Raw genomic sequence first — 21,861 nt, forward strand, 5'->3', positions numbered from 1 at the left:
CATTGTGTGTTCACCACCCAGAGTCAGTTCTCCTTCCATCACCATATATTTGATCCCCCTTACCCTCATCTCCCACCCTCCACCCCCTTACCCTCTGGTAAACACTAAACTATTGTCTGTGTCTATGAGTTTTTGTTTCTCATTTGTTTGTCTTGTTCTTTTGTTTTTTTGGTTTACATACCACAATCAGTGAAATCATATGGTTCTCTGCTTTTTCTGTCTGACTTATTTCGCTTAGCATTACACTCTCAAGATCCATCCATGTTGTCACAAATGTTCCTATATCATCTTTTCTTACCGCCGAATAGTATCCCATTGTGTATATATACCATAAGTTCTTTATCCATTCATCTATCGAAGGACATTTTGGTTGCTTCCATGTCCTGGACAACGTAAACAAAGCTGCAATGAACATTGGAGTACACGTATCTTTATGTATAAATGTTTTCAGATTTTTTGGGTAGATACCCAGGAGAGGGATTGCTGGGTCATATGGTAATTCTATTCGTAATTTTTTGAGGAACCTCTACACTGCCTTCCATAACGGCTGCACCAGTCTGCATTCCCACCAACAGTGTATGAGCGTTCCTTTTTCTCCACAGCCTCTCCAACACTTATTTCTATTTGTCTTGTTGATGATAGCCATTCTGACTGGGATGAGGTGATATCTCATTGTGGTTTTTATTTGCATTTCTCTGATGATTAGTGATGTTGAGCATTTTTTCATATGTCTGCCATTTGTATGTCCTCTTTGGAGAAATGTCTCTCCCTTTGGAGAAAGGTCGTCTGCCCATTTTTCAATTGGGTTGTTTGTTTTTTTGTTGTTGAGTTGCATGAGTTCCTTGTATATTTTGGATGTTAGCCCCTTATCGGAGGCACTGTTTGCAAAAATCTTGTCCCATTCAGTTGGTTGCCTCTTTCTTTTGTTGATGGTTTCTTTTGCTGTGCAGAAGCTTTTAAGTTTCATATAGTCCCATTTGTTTATTTTAGCTTTTACTTCCCTTGACTTTGGAGTCAAATTCATAAAATGCTCTTTGAACCCAAGGTCCATAAGTTTAGTACCTATGTTTTCTTCTATGCAGTTTATTGTGTCAGGTCTTATGCTTAAGTCTTTGATCCATTTTGAATTAATTTTGGTACATGGTGACAGATAGCAGTCCAGATTCATTCTTTTGCACGTGGCTATCCAATTCTCCCAGCACCATTTATTGAAGATGCTGTCTTTCTTCATTGTATGTTTTTTGCTTCTTTGTCAAAAATTATCTGTCCATATTTATGTGGTTTTATTTCTGCGTTCTCAGTTCTATTCCATTGGTCTATGTGTCTGTTTTTCTGCCAATACCATGCTGTTTTGATTATTGTAACCCTGTAGTACAAGCTAAAGTCAGGGAGTGTGACATCTCCAGTATTGTTCTTTTTTCTTAAGATTGCTTTGACTATTCGGGGTCTTTTGTGGTTCCAAACAAATCTGATGATTTTTTGTTCTATTTCTTTAAAAAATGCCATTGGGATTTTATTAAATCTGTATATTGCTTTGGGTAATATGGCCATTTTAACTGTGTTGATTCTTCCAATCCATGAGCACGGAATATCTTTCCATTTCTTTGTGTCTCCTTCAATTTCTTTTAAAAATGTCTTATAGTTTTCAGCATATATGTCTTTCACATCCTTGGTTAAGTTTATTCCTAGGTATTTTATTCTTTTTGCTGCAATTACAAAAGGAATTGTTTTCTGTATTTCTTTTTCTGAGATTTCATTGTTAGTGTATAGGAATGCAATGGACTTTTGTACGTTGATTTTGTAGCCAGCAACTTTACTATATTTGTTGATTGTTTCTAATAGCTTTTTGGGGGAGTCTTTAGGGTTTTCTATATATAGCATCATGTCGTCTGCAAAGAGTGACAATTTAACTTCTTCATTCCCAATTTGGATGCCTTTTATTTCTTTCTCTTGCCTGATTGCTCTGGCAAGGACTTCCAACACTGTGTTGAAAAGCAGAGGTGATACGGGACAGCCCTGTCGTGTTCCTGAATGTAGAGCGAAGGGCTTCAGTTTTTCACCATTAATTATGAGATTAGCTGAGGGTTCGTCATATATGGCCTTTACTATGTTAAGGTATTTTCCTTCTATACCCATTTTATTAAGTGTTTTAATCATAAATGGATGTTGTGTCTTGTCAAATGCTTTTTCTGCATCAATTGATACAATCATATGATTTTTGTCCTTTATTTTGTTTATGTCATGTATCACATTGATGGATTTCCAGATGTTGAACCATCCTTGTGTCCTGGGGATGAACCCCACTTGGTCGTGATGAATAATCTATTTAATGCATTGTTGTATTCTATTTGCTAGAATTTTGTTTAGGGTTTTTGCATCTGTATTCATCAGAGATATTGGTCTGTAGTTTTCCTTTTTTGTGTTGTCCTTACCAGGTTTTGGTATCAGGGTAATGTGGCCTCATAAAATAAGTTAGGGAATACTGTCTCTTCAATTTTTTGGAAGAGTTTGAGCAGGATTGGTATTAGACCCTCTTTGAAGGTTTGGTAGCATTCACTAATGAAACCATCTGGTCCAGGACTTTTGCTTTTGGGAAGGTTTTGGATGTCTGATTCAATTTCTTTACTGGTGATCGGTCTGTTTAGATTTTCCAGTTCTTCATGGTTCAGCCTAGGAAGGTTATATGTTTCTAAGAACTTGTCCATTTCTTCTAGGTTATTGAATTTGGTGGCATATAGTCCTTCATAGTATTCTTGGATGATCCTTTGTATTTCCGTGGTGTCTATGATAACTTCGCCTTTTTCATTTCTGATTTTGTTAATTAGTGTCTTCTCTCTTTTTATCTTAGTGAGTCTAACCAAGGGTTTGTCCATTTTGTTAATCTTTTCAAAGAACCAGCTCTTTGTCACATTAATTTTTTTCTATTGTCTTTTTGTTCTCCATTTCATTTAGTTCTGCTCTGATTTTTGTTATTTCCTTTCTTCTGCTGACCTTGGGTTTCATTTGTTCTTCTTTTTCTAGTTCTTTTAGGTGTAACATGAGGCTATTTATTTGGGATTTTTCTTGTTTCTTGAGATAGGCCTGTAATGATATAAATTTCTCTCTTAAAACTGCTTTCGCTGCATCCAAAAAAATTTGGTAGGATGTATTTTCATTCTCATTTGTTTCTATGTATCTTTTGATCTCTCCTCTAATTTCTTCTTTGACCTGGTCATTCTTTAAAAGTATGTTGTTTAATCTCCATGTATTTGTGTTTTTTCCTGCTTTCTTTTTGCAGTTGATATCCAATTTCAAATCCTCGTGATCAGAGAATATGCTTGGTATGATTTCAATCTTCTTAAATTTGCTGAGGCTGATTTTATGTCCCAATATATGGTCTATCCTTGAGAATGTCCCATGTACACTAGAAAAGAATGTATCATCTGATGTTTTAGGATGAAGTGCTCTATATATGTCAATTATGTGCATTTAATCTAATGTGTCACTTAGGGCTGCTATTTCGTTATTTATTTTCTGTTTGGATGATCTATCCATAACTGTCAATGATGTATTTAAATCCCCTAGTATAATTGTGCTTTGGTCAATTTCTCCCTTTAGTTCTGTTAGTAGTTGCTTGGTATATTTCGGTGCTCCCTGATTGGGGGCATAAATATTGATGACTGTTATGTCTTCTTGTTATATAGTCCCCTTTACAATTATGAAATGTCCATCTTTGTCTCTTGTTACCTTTTTCACACTGAAGTCTGTTTCATCTGATATCAGTATGGATACACCTGTTTTTTTCTGGATACCATTTGTTTGGAGTGTCAATTTTGACCCTTTCACTTTGAGTCTATGCTTGTCCTTGTAGCTGAGATGTGTCTCTTGGAGTCAGCATATGGTTGGGTTTAGTTTTTTGATCCAATCTGCTACTCTGTGCCTTTTTATTGGTGAGTTCAGTCCATTTACGTTTAGGGTGATTATTGATATGTAAGGATTTCCTGTCATTCTATCTTTAGTTTTCTGGTAAGACTGTGTCTCCATTGTTTCTTTGCCTTTTATTTGTTGTCTATTATTTCTGTGTGGTGGTATTCTATGATGTTTCCCTCTGTTTCTTCTTTTATTACAGTACATATTTCAGTTCTGGATTTTTTTTTTTTTTTTTGAGTTGTTACCCTTAAGTTTATGTAAGAGAAAGTTTGTTGTTTAGAGTATTCCATTTTCTTCAGCCTGCTTACTTTCTCCATTCCCATATTCCAGTTCAGGCCTTTACTCTCCCCCTTTTTGTGTTTTGGTTGCCACAAATTGTCCCTGCTGATTGTGGTCGAATAGCCTCCTTTAGTATTTCTTGTAGTGCAGGTCATGTATTAGAAAATTCCCTCAGCTTCTGTATGTCTGGAAAGATCTTTATTCCTCCTTCATATCTAAAGGATATTTTTGCTGGATATATTATTCTGGGCTCATAATTTCTCTCTTTGAATAGTTTGGATATTTGGTTCCACTCCCTCCTGGCTTGTAGAGTTTCAACTGAAAAATCTGATGATAATATAATGGGCTTTCCTTTGTAGGTTACCGTCTTCTTTTCCCTGGCTGCCTTGAAGATTCTTTGTCGTTGATTTTAGACAGCTTGAATACAATGTGCTTTGGAGGAGGCCTGTTGAGATTGAGGTAATTAGGTGTTCTATTTGCTTCTTGGATTTGAGGATCCAGTTTTTTCCACAAGTTTGGGAAGTTCTCATCAACAATTTGTTTGAATATATTCTCTGTTCCCTTCTCTCTTTCTTCTCCTTCTGGTATGCCCATTATTCTTATATTGCTCTTTCTGATGGAGTCAGAAAGTTCTTGTAGAGTTCTTTCATTTATTTTAAGTCTCCAGTCTCTTTCTTCTTCCATCCGTGTGTCATTTATAGGTTTCTATCTTCGATATCACTGATTCAGAAAGAAATAATTTTAAACCGACTAATGATCTCCTTTTACTGAGTATGAGCACAAGAGAAGGAAGTCTTCAGCTTCTACTTGTAGAGTTGGTATGTAAAATCTAGGAGAGCATATACATCAGCAGTGCATAGTTAAGTTAGGTATTTGAGATCATTAACTTTCAGCTATTACTCACTTGACACAAGAGGCCTCAGGACTTGAGGAGACATACTCTTATACCACCTGGAAATTTACTGTAATTTTGTCAGTTAGGATGGACTAGGTAATTGTGTAATAACAACAGCAAAATAATTCAATGATTCCACATAATGAAAATGTATTTGTCCCCATATTTGTGCCTCATGCACATCAGCAGAGAGCCTTGCACCCTACAGTCTTTCAGGGACTTAGAACCAAGGTAAAGGAAAGAGAACTTGGTTAATGATGTGATAGCTCTTCATGCTTTCTTGAAGAAGTTACACGTGTTGCTTCTCTTCATATTTCATTGGCAAAGCAAGAAAAATGACCATATTTCAGTTTAAAGGATAAAGAGGTATGGAAATTTAATTCTACCGTGGGTCCAGAAGGGCAGCAGGAATATTTGCAAAACTTCATATATGGCGTTGCAACAGTGTTTAAGAACAACTATCCTATTTTCCTTAGCTGCTCTCACACTATACTCACAGCACTACTCTGTACTCCAAATATGAGGATGTTTTCCTCACACTAAGAAATTCTCAGATTCTCCAGACACCAGTTGGTGAACTATAATTTAAGTCAATTCTGACACTATCTCCCTGGGGATAGTGTCAGATCCCACAGGTTAAGGGCTCATTCCCAAAAGACTGCATTACCTCCATCCTGTGCAGATGCCAATTACTAGTACAGGTTATTTATTACTTGTATTTCTGACCAGTCAGCTGTCAATTGGAGGTACCCACGTCCCCCTCCTGGAGTTTGATTAATTTGCTAGAGAGGCTCACAGAATTCAGGAAAACATTTTACTTACGATGTTATTGGTTTATTATAAAAGACTATAACTCAGGACAGCCATGTGGAAGAAATGCATAGGGCAAGTCCTGTGCGATGAGATGCAGATCTCCCATGCCCTCTCTGGGTACACTACTGCCCCAACGTCTCCATGTGTCCACCAACCTGGAAGCTCTCTGAATATGCAGACACTTCATTATGTAAATGTGATTGATCAAATCATTGGCCATTGGTGATTAATACAACCTCCAACCTCTTTCTCCTCCAGAGAGGTCAGGAGGTGAGGATGAAAGTTCCAACCCTCTAATCACATGGTTGGTTCCTCTGGCAACCAATCCTCATCTTTAAGGGCTTTTCAAAAGTTGCCTCATTAATAAACTCAGATGTGGTTGAAAGGTACTTGTTATGAATAACAAAAAACACCTGTTTCACCTTTATCACTGTGGAATCCTTTCAGGAATCGAGGACAAAAACCAAATATTATAACAAAAGGTGCCCTGGTTGTTCTAATTACTTAGGAAATTACAAGGATTTCGGAAGCTATGAGCCAGGAGCAGGGATGAAACCAAATATATGTTTCTTATCATAATTCATAATATCACAAACAATAGCAGAAAATTAGAACTGACATGAAGGAGAATATTATGTCAATTAGAAATTTGAATATATAGTCATAAAAGAAAGGACTATATCAGGTTTTGAAAGCCTCATTCTACCGAATCCAAGGTGGTAAATCTTAGATTCTGGGGCACCCACTGCAGGCATTTGGAAGAAGTTGAGTAGTGGGTTGAAGTGAAATTCTCTGGAACATCAATGTTTGGATGAGCAGAGGAAGTAATGAGACTGAGGAGAAAATGTGAGAGCTCGAGAAGAACCAGATTCTTGAGACAAAAAAATGTAGAAAATTTTCAGACATAAATAGTTAAGTGTATTAAATTCAGCAGAACACTTCAGGAAGCTAAGGACTGAAAATAAATCATTGCAGTAGGCACTGTGGAGGTCTTTGGTGGTATATCCACATAGCACTTCAATGCACCTCAAGTTCAAAGTCACAATGCTGAGTTTATCATCCTTCTCTCTGATCATCTCTTCCTCCTTCATTTTCTATTTTAATTTTTTGGCATCTAGCCACAAAGCTAGAAAGCTGAGAATAATTACATGCTCCTAGAACACCCACATCTACTCAATGTCATGCAGATTTCTATTCCTGGATATTTCTCAGATCCTACTCTTACATCCATCTGTGCTCTATAGCCATAATTCAGGCCCTCATTATCATTTGCCTGGACTACTATCATATGACCTCCTAAGCAGTCTCCTTGCCTCTGCTCTTGTTCCTATAAATCTGTATTGCTTATCTATGTTGCATAACAAATTATACTAAAATTTTGTAACTTAAAACAAAAAATATTTATTATCTCCCAGACTTCCTATGGATCAGGAATTCGGGAGAAGCTTGGCTGTATGGTTCTGTTATAAAGTTGTAGTCAACATATTGGCTGACACTGCAGTTGTCCGAGGCTTTGACTGAGTCTAGAGGATCTGCTTCCAAGGTGGCTCCGACACATGGTTCGTATTATATGTGTTGCAGTTGTTGGTAGGAGGCTTCAGTTCCTCCCCAAAGTGGCTTGAATCACCTCATGACCTGGTTCTTCAGCTTCCACTAGAGCAAGTGATCCAAGATGCCAAGGCAGAGGCAACATTTCCTTTTATGATCTAGCCACGGAAATCACCTGCCCCATACTCTGTTGATTATGCAAAGGCTTTTTGAGAGAGACCTAACAAGGGCATGAATAACAGAAAGTGTCGAGAGTTTAGCTAAGCTACTTCATGGTACTGGTGCCTCAGCATCCATTGTATTTGTCCATGTAGCCTGCAGGGATCTTAAATTGACACTAGCCCCCACACTCATGGCATGCCCAAGATGTCAGCCCACAGAGTCACAAGCAAATGAAACTTTCTACATGACTTCTCCAACAGCCCTCATGATCAACATTCTTCCTTGACTCTCAGAACCAGTATGCTTTATACACCCGTTAGATAAGACCCATGTGGGGTTTACAAAAACTCCACTCTTTTGGTTTAAATTAACCAATCCAACCCTAGCCTGGAAACTGCAAAACACTCCATTAATGGACCCTAATAAAGGCATGTGCTACACCTCTTGCCTCTCTGTCTGCACTCTGCCTTGACCTTCCTGTGTGATCCCTCGAGGTGTGCCATGTACTTCCTCCTGAACCTGTGAGTGATAAACTTCTCTATTTTAATCTCTTTTGTAGTCTGTTGTCGAGCCTTGGTTCACCATCGAGCACCCTGTGCTCCACTTAATAAGTTAATTTAGCAAAGTCATAATGGAAGGTCAGGATCATGCAGGTCAACTTGGAGGCTGGCTGTCTATACATCCTCTTCACTGCCCTCAAAGTGATCTCTTAAACTTGTACTTGCCAATTTAAAGTGGAAGTGATGGCTGTACAGGGTGGATAGGGAGACTGCAAAATGGTGAAGGTTTGGCACAGTTGCAGAGAATAGGACAGGAAGCAGTAGATTACAGTAGACAAACAAAGAGATTTGCTGAATGACATTGCGAATTGAGCTAAAGACCATGAATCTGTAGTGACACCAACTTCATTGCTCAAAACATTTTCTTTGCAATGCTAAGTTTTCTAGCTGTAGGAGAATGGAGCACAGATTTGGGCATGATGTGGTGTTTGGAGTTTAATAGGAACATACAGTGTAAGAAGGTGAGTGCCTGGAAGTTGGGTTGCTGGTGAAGAAGTCAAGTCCTTTACTATGGCTCCCAGACTGAGTAGAAAAGCAAATGAGTTTAAGAAAAAAATTTATAAGTTGAGAGAAAATGGGGTGATCAGAAGAAAATGGAGTAATCAGTAGACCTAAATGAGACATATAACACCAAAAGTAGATTTAAAGGCATCAGCGAATTTGAAAAACTTCAAAGGGTAGGAGATGGGTCAGAGTGAGCATTGGAACTCGAGGTGTCACATGTGGAAAGGTTCTGGCTTATAACATGTCTGTGATGTGGCCATGGGTATAGGAGGCCAGAGGTTAGAGAAAGTAAAGTCCACTGGAATTCAGAAATTCAAAAACCTGAGAAGCTAGAGTGTTAGAAAGGTCATCTACATGGACATTGATAGATGTCAGTGTCATCTAATACGATAGAAGGACATGGGATAGAGAAGAAAGCTATGAGTGAGGTACTAAGATCTTGGATAAATGTCAAGTGGTTAGGAGGCGACAGCAATCAGGAGGGTAGAAGGCAGAGTAGTCAGATGCCATGTGGTCATTATGCAAAAATAGAGGAACGAGATTGTGAAAGCTATTGAGGAGCTGTGCGAATACTAATATCACCTTGTGATCTCACAGTCAGTTGATGACACTGTTATTTGCCTGGGTTCTGTGGATGTGCAACAAGGAGGAATTAACATCTTCCCTGAAGGTTTTCTAATGAGATGGTAACTTTGTGAAGAAGTCTACTTTTATTTAAGATAGAAGATAAGTTACCATTCTGTGAAGGTGTGTTTATGGGGTGTGTGTGTGTGTGTGTGAGTGTGTGTGTGTGTGTGTGTGTGTGTGTGTGTGTCTGAGAGTTTAATTACCATGAAACAGAAATTTCCGAGAGTATAATTGAAAAATTTGGAGAAAGGAAGGGAGTGGAAGGGTGGGCTGATGAAAAGGACACAACACTGAGATCTCTGAGGATCAGAGTATGGAAAAAGAGAGACGAGAAAAAGCTTGCATTTCAAACAATGACATGTGGGACACAATTTCATGCAAGGTGGAAATAACTGTCCTTGTGGTTTCAAATGAAATCTGGCATGAGGTTTTGGCAGAGACACAGCAGAACTGGCTTTGACATTGTGATTTTGTGACAATAGCATTTGAATAGGATCTCTCTCATCAAGGGGAGTCTGAAATGTTTCAAGCGAGTCTTAGAGGTGAGTCTCAGCTTCAGGGTCTAAAAGAGGAGAAAGTATTTACTGGAAGGTCAGGGAGTTGAAGAAGATTTCAGTCAATGGGGAAGGAGTGTGGGTTTAAATCTGAACATGGCCTGTAGTCTACCTAGTTAACAATGTTTATTGTATAATGTCAATTCCCCAGTTTTGATATTGTGCCAAACTACATGAGATTTTCCATTGGAGGAAGCTGAGTAAAGGGTACACAAGACCCTCTGCGTAATTTTTGCAATTTTCTGTGAGTTGAAATTATTTCAAAGTAAAATTTAACCAAAAGGGAGGATATAAAGTAGAGTCTAGAGGATCTAAGTCCTAAGAGGGAGAAAATGAAAAGTAATACTCATTGTGAGACTCAATGGGAGGCGATGGGTGGTTGAGAGAAATGTCTTCTTGATTGTTTCCATGTGACTAGAAGGGTCCATTCAAATCTCTGTGGGTAGGGTACAGAGGAAGCTTATTCTGTGAATCTTATTAAATGTAGAACTAAAGCTCCTTGAGAACAAGGACTTTTTGACTGCTTGGGTGACTGCTGAATCTCCAGCACTTAGGATAGTCAGTATTTGGTGTATATAGCTGCTCTTTGGCTGAATGAATGAATAAATGATATCTTAAGAACGAATACAGTGGTCAAAGTTCTGAAGGGTTCTTTATCTAATTTTTTAATATTTTCTTCAGTTTGTTTTCTGGAACTCAAACTTATCCAATAATACAGAGATGCCCTCTTTCTATGGGGCTGTAGAGCTCTTAACAAGCTCTCTGATAAAACTTCTATTTTCTTTTTAATAGAGATGTTCACACAAATATATGTAGAAACCTCTGCCTTAAACAACCTCTTAGCTCTTTAATGGGGCAGATAAAAATCATAACTACCACTTTTTGAGCACTTGTATCACTTGTCATTATAATAGATAATTACATACATCATTTTATTTAATTTTCCCAACAATCCTCTGCAGTTATTAGTTCTGCTTTACAAGTTAAGAAAAGGAGACATAGAAAGGTTTTATGAAATATGGTCACATGGCTAAAATTTGGAGGAGATTGTATTTAGATTTAGTCTGTTTTCAAAGCCTGGACTTAGAAGAACATATTTTTTCTATTAAGGTATAATGCACATCCAGAATAATTCACCACTTTTAGTGTCCAGTTTTGTGAGTTTTGACTAATGCATAGAGTAGGATAAATACCACTGCATTAAGATTAGAATATTTCCATCACTCCAAAAAGTTCTCTCATGTCCCTTTGTAGCCAACCACTGGCACACCAGCCCCCAGTAACTACTCATCTGAAAAGTAAACAACTCTTCTTAGATTTGTAATAGAAATGAGGTCACAAGGCAAACTACTGTCCTCAAAAATTGAAGAGACAGATGGATGGATAGAGAATCAACTTATCAGAGCAGAAATCTAGAGCAGACTAGGCATAGACTGGGAGAAAATATTTGTAAAAGAAACATCTGATAAAGGATTGTTATCCAGAATACAAACAACTCTTAAAACTCAACAATAAGCAAACAACTAATCCAATTAAAAATTGGACCAAAGACCTTAACAGACACCTCACCAAAAAAGATATACAGATGGCAAATAAGCATAGGAAAAGATGCTCCACATCAAACGTCATCAGGGTAATGCAAATTAAAACAACAATGAGGTACCACTACTGCCATGTTAGAATAGCTAAAATCCAGAACAGACAACACCAAATACTGGTGAAGATGTGGAGCAAAAGGAACTCTCATTCATTGCAGGTGGGAATGCAAAATGGTGCAGCCACTTTGGAAGACAGTTGATGATTTGTTGCAAAACTAAACAGACTCGCCACATGATCTAGCAATTACACTCCTTGATATTTACCAAAAATAGCTGAAAACTTACACCCACACAAAAATCTGCACACAGATACTTACTGAAGCTTTATATTAGTAACTGCCAAAACTTGGAAGCAACCAACATGTACTTCAGTAGGTGATTGGATAAATAAACTGTGGTACCTCCATATAATGGAGTATTGCTCTGTTGTTAAAAAGAAAATGAGCTATAAAGCCATAAAAAGACATGGAAAAACCATAGATGTATATTACTAAGTGAAAGAAGCCATTTTGAAAAGACTACATACTACATGATCTCAACTTTATGACATTCTGGAAAACGCAAAACTATGGCAACAATGAAAATATCAGTAATTACTAGGGGAGAAGGAAAGGATGGATAGATGAAGCACAAAATTTTGTACGTCAGTGAAACTACTCTGTATGATATAATGGTGGATGCATGACATTACACACTTGTGAAAACCCATACAACACTGAGAGTGAACCCTAATGTAAACTATGGACTTTGAGAGATTATGATGTGTCAATGTAGGTTCATCAGTTGTAGCAAATGTACCATCCTGTTGGAGGACATTGATAATGGAGGAGGCTATGTATGTGGGGTAAGGATTATATGGAAAATCTCTCTACTATCCATTTAATTTTTCTATGAACTCAAAACTGCTCTAAAAAATAAAGTCTATTTATAGAAATCCCTAAGCAAATCTAGACAAACAAACGAACAAATATACTACCCCACTATTCAAGAAGCAGTGGAACTTCATGGTTAAGAGCAAAGTCGCTGGTACCAGATGATCTGGATTTGGCCTTGACAGTGCTGTTTACTGGCTACAAAACTTTCCTAACTTCTCTGTGCCTCAGCCTTTTCATTTACATAAGAAGGTACTAAAATATTGTTGGTGATTACTATTGAGTGACTATCTGTGCACGGCTGAGAGTGATGTCATGTAAAGTTGACCTGTTATTATTATTTCCTTTATGATTGTTAAGAAAATTAAAGTGTGCAAAATAAGCAAAAACACCTGGTATACAGTAAATCCGTAGTAGATGGGCACTTCTAAATCTACCTTCCTGCAAATTGTGTCTTGGGCTCTGCTTTCAAGGGAACCTAGATTCAACCCACTATGTGACACCTACTATGTGCCATCACTGTGCCTTCATGAATGAGAAGCTAAAGAAATGAAAATCTAATAGAAATATTTAGTGTTCTACTCCAGACAAAGACACTGATTACAGAATGAAGTGCTGTCGTCTTAATTACAGCTTTTTTTTTTAAATACAAGACTCCATCTTTAAGACTTGACTTAAGCATTAATAGGTCACAACTCTATATTCAAAAAGAATAAGATACCTTCTATTAATAGAGTACAGCCTTTTTTTGGTACAAATATTTTTAAAAGTCCCAAATATAGCTTAGATGGATAGACATCAATACACTGGCAAATAGTAACCTTTCACTCAAAAAAGGTATGTTCATTCATAAAAGGTATGTTCACTCATAAAAGGTGTGACAGGCCAAACGGGCCTAGGAGAATGGGAGAATGCTAGTGTCTTTCCTTCCAAGCAATATACGTTCAAATCCCAGAATTTCTCCAAATTCTCAAATCACTGGTACTTGCTCAGTTAAATACTGTAGATTTGAATTTTATCTGAGAATGTTTCCATTTCTGTACGTCGTATTTTGTTTCTCCCCTGTTAAACAGCCAATGGGTCACTCGAAATGGCGAATAGAAATGTTTGTCAAGTACTGTATGTCAAATGACTCAGAGATTGTCAAGGGCTTAGAACAAGTTCTAAACTCGGGGGCCTGTGTTAGGGACGCTGGCGCTGGGCAGGCAGTACATCACTAAGTCACAGAGCGCCTTGTCACTCAGCACTGCAGTTACGGGTCAGAGGAGTCCTGGGGGGACGGGGGGGATGCTGCAAGGTTAATTATCAGCACAAACCTTCTGGCTTCCCAAGCAAATTGACCTGCATGGAAGGCTGAAAGCCTGGATTAAAAACAGTGCAGAACATTTCACTGCTAGAATACACCTCTCCTTAGAGTCAAACTCTCAAGTTGCCCTTGCCGTGTAATCAACCCCGCTGCCTTCCTACTTAATGCTGCAGAATGAACTGACTCCCAGGGAGGTCAATGATGCCTGTTCTGTGGGAATCAAGTAGATGCCCAGCCTGAAGAAGTGCTTCCAGAAAACCACCCAGCCACTCAGTAAAGGAAGAAAAACTCGTATCTTCCATTGCAGCCACTGACATCTCTCTTTCCTGGCCCACATGGGGTGAGGCCTCTGTGTCCCAGTAGAACTAAGGGTCTTGTGGATCTGCCTCTATTTCTAATTTGGGGAACACTTGGTAGTTCAGAAGACAGAGTCCTGGTCCGGCAGGCTCAAGAGTATCTCCCTGTGATAGCTTCTTTCGGGTGGGCTCATCCATGAAGTGGGTAAGCTGAGTAGGGTCCCAGCCTGAGTAGGGTCCCCCATCTGTGCACCTGGCTTTGTCTGCCATCACTACCTGACTTTTCCCCTGACTGACATTCAACTCCTTTGTTGCCAGGGGCAATGTCACCTTGCTTCTCACACATTCTACCACCAGTACTGGCAGTTCTCACTATACAACTTGTGTTGGTGAACACTGTGTAAAGAGGCCCTACAGAGAGGACACATCGACCTGAAATCCAGCCCAGCTTCGCTAGCCAAAGGTGCTTCTATGTGGCAACATAACATCACCTTCAAAAAGCTTTATGGCCAGGGGTTCTTCATGAATTCAAATAACACCTTTACAAAAAAAATTTTATATGTGTGTGTGTGTGTGTGTGTGTGTGTGTGTATAGATATACATATATATGTATGTATATATAACACATTTACCTCTGCTTTGACTATCCTGCCAGGCCCTCCCCTCCTTACCAGACCCTGCTCCCAGCCCAGGCAGCCAGAGAGAGAGAGTCTGGTCTGTGGTCGGACCACCAGACTCCCCTATGACCACAGTTGCACCCCCCCATCCCAACATGGTAGAGAAAGGAGTCATGAAAACCCACCTCCAATAAATTTGTTTTGGATTTCTATTTTTATCCTATACTCACATTCTAACTTTGTCTCCTTTTATTTTTCTACCTTATTCAACACTATATTTTTCTACTTTATTAAACACTGCTAAACTATTATGGACAAAGATCTCAGATCTAGGCCCTATCCATAATAAAATCATGCATAAAATAGATATACTGCCCTAGAAATTCACTATTTGATGTTTCTGAGACGTTATATAAAAATTCATCTTTTCCACATTGCTAAACTTGGAGGCTGATTTATTAGAATTGAGTACAGTTTGAGGTTGACTATGAATCAAGCAGGTTCTTGAAAACCCAGATTGATTTTCCATAGAGAAAGAGACGATTTGGCACTACAAGGCCAATTGGACTAAACAAAATAAATTATAGGTTGTCTGATTTTTATTCATTTAAATGTAGAAAAATGTTACCAGCATTTGAAAAGGGAGAAATAATCTGGAAATAAAGAAATATGAAGAAAATAAAAAAATTGTAGGGGGAAAAGGGATGCATGGAATTCTCAGGACTTTAAATTCCTCTGTGATGGACTGGGGTTTTTGACATACAAAGGAATTCTACCTAAAGTAAAGTAGGCTAACTTAACAACAACAACAAAGATAATTGTCATGTCTAACTATAAAAAGCCCCAATATATTGTAGGTCCCTTCACCCTGAAATCTTTTCCCAAGGTGTCCAAGCATGACCCAATGGAGCCAGATCACAGGTCTGTCTGTCCTTCTGCATCACACATCTTCCCACGTGCATCTGGGTTCACAGTCACCGAGGTGGATCACAGCTTACTGATGTGACATGATCTACTTCATCAGTTTTCTGGGTTCTCCCATTTTCTCTTGGGGTAAGGAATGGGCTCTGTGTATTGATTCCAATTCACAAAGAAAGAAATCGCCTGTGTTTCCACGCTGGGACTGACCTCACAATTGTTTACTCATCAGACTGAGTCGGCAGAACTCCAGCCTCCTTCTGTTGCTTGTTTGTATGGGACAGTCCAGAACGTCCTATTTTGACAAGATCATTACTCATGCTTTTTGTCTTCCTGATGTAAACTCTGCCAATTTAGTGACCATTTTTTGAGTTGGTACTGAGCACGGTTACACATTTTGGTACCAGCCCCTTATTCTCTTGTGCTTTTTGCCATAGCACGTTTTTAAAATTAGTGATCAATCTATTTCCCCTCCTTTATTTGTAGCAGGGCCAAACTTGAGCTTGTACTTTTGAGGTGATGTTAGAAAGAACAACAAGTCTCATGTAACCACTTGTGATTTAAACACACACACACACACACACACACACACACACACACACTGAAAAGGAGCCAGATGTAGCTAGCATTTATCTCTCTGGAGTTAATAGGTTTCATAGATGATCTCAGCATGATGACATCTTACAAATAACACATTACCTCTGCCTTCCAAGACATTGCAGCTTTATGATTTATTTATCTAGCATTACCTCTCTCACCTGTTATTATTCCCTCTTTCGCGTTCCTGTCTATGAAGAAATTTCATTTTAAGACACGTGATGCATAAAATTAAGAGCAGCAACTTTCATTTTCTCTTTTATGAGCAGGTTAGAGGTATTTCAATGCCTGAGGCCAGATTTCCGAGCAAGGCATTGGGAGAACTAGAAAGGGAAGGACAAAGCCTAGCAGAGTGCCGGGAGTTGCAGTTTATGCACTGTCTCCTGAAAACTGCTGAGCAGGGCTCTGCACACGTCCTCCCTAGGCCTGAGCAGGGGGTGCATGTCAAGAGGTCAGACACTAGATGTTTTCCCAAGGAATAAATCTCCCCCTTCAGTTGGGTAACACAGGAAGGGTAGGGAGGATTTGATTCCTCTGTGGTAGAAATGGTTCTTTGATATGTCAGCAATAGGGAGTTGTTCAACTAAACTGTGGTCAATACACTTGATGGACTATAATGTGGGTTTTGAGAGTGAAAATTTAAAGACTATGAAGTAACCTGAGACGTGTGTATGAAAAAAATTACAGTATAAAAATCAGAATGCCCAATTTCATCAGCACTGTCATTGCAGCAAGTGGGAAGGAATATGGGGTGGAAAAAAAGAGATAGATGATTTTTTTTTTACATGGGTGGAACTGGGTAGTGTTTCATTTTCATGTATTTCTAATATTTGTTAAAGTGCAATTACATTGCTTTTTAAAATGGAGCCTAGTCCTGAATGATTTTGAGCTGAGTCTTTAATGATTGTATCGTTTAAATACTTTTTTTTGTCATGTATTTGATAGAAAGGCAAGATCTTTGAGCAGTATAACTTCCTTCCTCTCCCTGTTTCTCTCTTTCTTTTAAATCTTCAGAATCTTCAGAAGATGAGTTTATGAGGTATCATAACTTAGAGAATTTATAAAAGAATCTTTGAAGTACAAGCATAACAGATTAGACCTACTATATGAAACAAAGACCTTTCATGTTTTTCTAAATAGTATTAATTGTTAAAATAAATCACTTTTAGAAAAGGTTCAGATTTACAGAAAAAATTAGGAAGTATAGATTTTGATATATCTTGTAATCCTGTTACTAACACTTTATATTATTATGATATATTTGTTTCAAATATTGAACCGATATTTATAAATTATTATTAATTGAAGTCCATATTTTATTCATATTTCATTAGTTTTTACCTAGTGTTTCCTTTCTGTTCCAGGATCCTATCCAAGATATGATATGACATTTATTTATCATGTCTTCTTAGACTCTCATGGCTGTGATAATTTCTCCAATGTGCCTTGTTTTTGATCTTGGCTGTAACGAGGAGTATTGGTCAGATATTTTCTAGAATGCTCCTCAGTGGTGATTTGTCTGGGGTTATAGGTTTTTTGTTTTGTTTTGAAAAAAGCACGGAAGTAAAGTGCCATTTTCACCATATCATATTAAGGGTACATACTATAAGCATGACTTACACTGTTGATGTTGACCTTGATTATCTGGCAGAGACAGTGAAAGACCTTTCCAAAGCATTTCACGACTTGACTAGCTGCCAAAAAAAAAAAAAAAAAAAAAAAAAAAAAAAAAGATTTAAACAAATATAACAAAAATAAATAAATAAACTGAGAAACAAACATGGCAAGACTCTAATCTGTGACTCCTAGAATTTATTAAACAAGAAACATCACTCTTTATGTGGATCTCCCTTGTCTCTTCCCCATATACCCATGTGCCCCATTCCTCTCTGCCTTGACACTTATATTTGTTTCTATATTTCTTTTAGTGAGCTATTTCTATTTGTATTATTTCACAGATCCAGAACCACTCAGCACGCCAATGTTGACTGGTGTGCTGTGAAGATACAAGCCAAGTTTTTCTGTAAAGGTGGAGATTATGCATATAAAGACATCTTTCCTTCAGACTGACAGAATAATTACATTTCATAGTGTTGACAAGTCAAAAATGTGTAATGTGTTCTCAGTAATGAGTGCCAACCTTGCAGTGAAGGGAATTATCAAGGAACAAGTGCTTTTGAGCATCTCCACTTTCTGCCTCATATTGTTATTTCTCCCCTATACCTGATCCACTGAACTTGCTTAGTAAAAATATTGAATGAATAACTGAATAGTTTAATAATGAATGGATGGGATGTTAAAAATGAAGTGTCCTATAGATACCGGTCATTTTCAGCCCTGCTGCAGGCCTTTCTAAGAAATGTACTTTATCCATAGTCTTTGCTTTGTAAAGACTTGACTCATTTCATGAGCTGCACCCTACAGATACACAGAGATTGGACAAGCCTGACCCAAGGACAGCCAATTCATAGACTTATCATCACCTACACAGGGGCTGGCACATGGAGATGAGCTGAATCAGCTAGTCTTTCCCTTGCAAATTTAGAGTAAGAAACAAGGAATGAAATGTCAAGAAGCAACTGTGCTAGAGCTGTCAAATCACCACACACTTGAATAAGCCAAAGCCACGTGCAAGATGAAGTTATGAAGTGGCATAGAAAAGAGAGAAAAAGATGGTTGGGAAAGAGTGACTTTGAGAGAGACTAAACCAGAGAGAGACCATGAGACGGAACATTAAAGAGACCAAGGTAGAGAGACCAGTGACTAAAACTAGGTAACATCTAGGGCTTTATGTCTTCTGATTCATTCTGATTTGTGAATACTTTCAAATAACACCCAACCCTCTTCCCTGAAGTCAAGTGAGTTTTTTTGTTCTTTTGGGTTCAAAGAGCATTACCTAAAACAGTAAGGTTGTGTAGGCCTCTGCCTCACTAACAACCTATTTGAAAATTTTCAAATTTGAATAACTTTCCTTGCAAGAAAATATTTTCAAAGTCCCCATAGTCAATGTTTCATTTTACTATTTCCCAAGAGATTTTTATACATAGTGCAGGAAAGAGGAAGAAAATGGAAACCAAACAGTGGCCTCCCCCCTCCTTTCTCAAGGCTAACCTGGAGCTCTTTACCCAGGTCATGCCCACACTTTCTTCTCCTTCAGGATGGAGCCCATCGCAAAAGCTCCGATGTCCAACCTTGCAAATGCACCTGGTTGTGCATAAATCTAGTTGCTCCTGAAAGTTACCGGGCTGCCATCCTTACTCATAGTATAGGCATGTATCTTTCACATCACTGATGATGTTTTTGCAAGATCAGTTATGTTATGTGCTTGTTGAGTAATAATAACATCATATTTGTTATTTTATAATTGTGCAAAAACATGACCAAGGAGCCTAGGGAAATATGCCACAAGTAGAATGTTATACACAGCATTAGATTTATAAAACAATAATTAAAAAGTGATTGCTATTCAAACTGGTGAAATCTTTAAAAATAGTTAAATAATTATGCTTCTCTTGAAGATAGTATCTGCTTCTTATCCATAATAATTTAAATGTTCCCTTTAGAGCACATGTATTGATATTTTCACGGTGTTCAACTTTCTAATTTGGGGTAAAAAAATAAAAATCAACTTACTTAAAAGTACAATTGTGAACTGTTCAATGAATTTTTGAAAGCAACTATTCTTTTTAGTAATGGACCTAGGTTGGCACTTTTTTATGCTTCATGAATTTGTTGAGTATAAAATTTGAAATATTTTATTAGGTCATATCTTTGCCTGAAAATTAGAATTACGTAAGTGCTTTAGAATTAGATTTATATAGTTTTATCAATTATATAATTGAGTGGAATTAGAGTTTTTCTTAAGATTAGTAACATATCAGCAAATAGTGGCTAAGTATGGTTGATATTGAAATGGATTTTTAATTTAATTTTGCTTTTTAATTAAAGCCTAACCAAAGACCAGACCAAGATGTCAAACAGATGGAAAGAGGAACTGGTAAAACTAGATTATTAAGTTGATTTGCTTTTAATGTTTAGAGTTGAGGCTTCATTTAAATTGGAAAAGAATTTCATATTTTACTACTGAAATTTAAGGGTATTACTACAACTAAAAGAACAGAAAATTTACATGTTTCACTGGCATGATTCCTGGGATGGCTTGCAGTGCTAAGTAGAGCATTCACTCAAGATTGCACATGAATTAAAAAATATAGGAACACACAGAGGAAGGTAGGGTTGGGAGTGTGAACTTTGTAAATCATCAAAGCCAACAAATATTATGCATTCAATACTGTAATTACATATTCAGTTGTTCTCTTATAGAGGGATTGTGAACATTTAACTTGAGTTATTCCTTGACCCAATAACAGCTCAAACTCCTTTCATCCAGAGAATGACTTAGTCTACATTTGCTTTATTGCACAAAGATTGACAGAAACTTTATTTATAGGGAGCACACATCAACCTATGTATTTGAATTGGTGGGGTTATGCTTGTTGGGCATTGACGTACTAAATATATAGATCCAGACCCCATAGTCCCTTTCTTATATACACACACAGACACACAGACACACACACATACATACACACACGCACACACACATGAGGTCTGACAATTAAGTTTGCTAACTCATCCTAGAGAAAGTGCTACATACCTCATTGCTGAATATCACTATGGTCACCTTCAAAGTACTCCCCTTGGGAAGCTATGTACCAGTGCCTAGTCCACCCTTCAAAGCAATTTTGGAACTCTTTTTTTGGAATGGCCATCAGAGCTGTCGTTGTATTACCCTTGATATCCTGAATGTCATCAAAATGTCTTCCTTTTAATATTTCCTTTATCTTTGGGTAAAAAAGAAGTCACTGGGGGCCAGATCAGGTGAGGGGGGAGCGTGTTCCAATACAGTTATTTGTTTACTGGCTAAAACTCCCTCACAGACAGTGCCATGTGAGCTGGTGCATTGTCATGATGCAAGAGCCATGAATTGTTGGTGAAAAGTTCAGGTCATCTAACCTGTTCATGCAGCCTTTTCAGCACTTCCAAAGAGTAAACTTGGTTAACTGTTTGTCCAGTTGGTACAAATTCATAATGAATAATCCCTCACACCTCAAAAATGTTAGCAACATCATTGCAGCATGTTTATGAACTCAATTGTCAGACCGTGTGTGTGTGTGTGTGTGTGTGTGTTTTCATATTACCAAAAGAAAACTCTGTCCTCAGCTTCTATACACATTCATTGTATTTGTATTTACAAGTATTATAATTTATGTTTATCTCATCGGCACCATTTTAGAAGCTGTTCATGAATTAAAAGCATGTCTTCTCCTTTCCTTGGAAGTTGCCCATAGTGTTCGAGTTAATGTTGTGCCTACTGGGATGGTTCAGTGAACACTGTGGTCCCTGAAAGAATATGGGAAGAATAATAATTTTTCTGTATTTATTTCAAATGGAGAGGTTGGTAATTTGTTTCTGTTCCTACTTTTTATAAAATGCATTATTTATGGCTCTCACATCCTGAGCGCCTTTTCTATTTTCATCATTTAATTCTTCTCATCATTCCCTCAAATAATAAAAGTGATGAAAATTATTATGCATAGTTCCGTGGAAAACAAGATAAAAAGCCTTGTGAAACTTTATTTTTGCACCAATGGCATTTGCATTTTCTTCTTTAATGCTTCTTCTACTTTTCCAGCAAAGTAGCTCCAAGTGGCAGGAGGTCATGAGCACAAACCCAGAAGCCCCCAGTCTTGAGCTAGAATTCGAAGCAAGCTGTTAGAAGTTCAGCATTTCTTGAACGTCTCCT

At 37.8% G+C, this 21,861-nt stretch overlaps 1 long non-coding RNA gene across 2 annotated transcripts in view; it reads left to right on the plus strand.

Moving 5' to 3' along the window:
- The window catches only part of LOC141571714 (uncharacterized), a 229,241-nt gene that overhangs the window by 107,063 nt on the left and 100,317 nt on the right, over window positions 1-21,861 (plus strand). Inside the window, exon 5 of one of the 2 annotated variants that reach the window (XR_012496750.2) lies at window positions 18,014-19,909. The exons of the other annotated variant lie outside the window; for it this stretch is intronic. This is a non-coding gene — a long non-coding RNA (uncharacterized LOC141571714). Of the gene's footprint in view, window positions 1-18,013; window positions 19,910-21,861 lie in introns of those variants that run through there. 2 annotated transcript variants of the gene reach the window in all.

The sequence above is a fragment of the Rhinolophus sinicus genome, chromosome 2, assembly GCF_057876585.1.
Source record: "Rhinolophus sinicus isolate RSI-liver-muscle chromosome 2, RSI-T2T, whole genome shotgun sequence".
In the NCBI taxonomy this organism is placed as follows: Eukaryota; Metazoa; Chordata; class Mammalia; order Chiroptera; family Rhinolophidae; genus Rhinolophus; species Rhinolophus sinicus.